This window comes from Amia ocellicauda, chromosome 9 (genome assembly GCF_036373705.1).
Source record: "Amia ocellicauda isolate fAmiCal2 chromosome 9, fAmiCal2.hap1, whole genome shotgun sequence".
Classification (NCBI taxonomy): domain Eukaryota; kingdom Metazoa; phylum Chordata; class Actinopteri; order Amiiformes; family Amiidae; genus Amia; species Amia ocellicauda.
In genome coordinates this window covers 43,357,981-43,359,136 of record NC_089858.1, presented here as the reverse complement: position 1 = coordinate 43,359,136, position 1,156 = coordinate 43,357,981, and positions in this window count along the sequence as shown.

Here is a 1,156-nt window from a genome sequence, read left to right as displayed (position 1 = left end):
TGATACAACTTTGGGTCAGTGGCAAAGTCAGAGGTGTTATAATGTATTGCCAATAACTGCTACACTTTGGGGACAATTTCAATGATCTTAGCACTTGACACAGAGTGGAAACAAATGTCAAGTCTCAAGCTCAAACTTTGCTATAAATAAGATCTGTACAAATGTTCATGTCCGAAAATATTATTTATGAAATGACTATGGCTATTTCTGTACCAAGTTTCTATAAATTCAATGGGATTCATTATTGCTATAAAGACAGTTGCATCTTCGTCTCATTGTCCTTCTCCTTCTCTTTCTCCTTAATATAACTCTTATTAAATTAGCAGACATTTTAATTGGGTTACTGTTCTGCATATTTGAAAAGAGAAACAAGAACTGTAGTTCAAAGGTTGGCCAATGTTAACTGATTGAAGCCATCAGTGGTTACTGTGAAGATCTTATTAAACCCACATGTGCTGAGATTGCTATTCGTGAGCACAGTAAGAACCCCCCAAATTAAGCTTTATCTACATTTATTACCCTAGAAGACGTTAACCTAATTCTCTGTCTCTCTCTCTCTCAAGCATGTTGTGAATTAAGATAGGTTGCAGGTTATCTCGATGAGCTTAATTATTTCATTTACATCTAGAAATGAATTGGGGAAAGCTTTGGTTTTGGGCTGTACATTTCAGGAGTTTCCCACCTCTTTCCCACTTATTTCATTTTAAAATTGATTTAACAAATTAAGAATCTAAAACATTCAAGACTATAATAATAATAATAATAATAACTCACATATAGCAAGTCCTTTCCTTAAAATATAAAACTGCAGCTTTGTTACTCTTTGCTTTATCAGCATTATTTTTCTTTCTTTCTAAGCACATTTGACAAATCTTTGTTTCAGCCCAGTTTTATATGGGCCACACTGAGCATTTTTTAATTAAAATGAGGGGTAAAGGTTTGTGCAATAATTGGTAAACGCTTTCACGCTCTGCAATAATACTTCCCAGCTATTTTAATGCATAGAAACCCCTCCCGAAGTAATTGGGTGGCAGCCATGAATTAAATGCAAACAGCACCAATTTTAGTATTGACTGAGTTATGTGGGCCTATTAGGCCGCATATTGTTTATAGTACATTGGAAGAGGGAGATTGGGGGGGGGTTGTCTAATAAGGT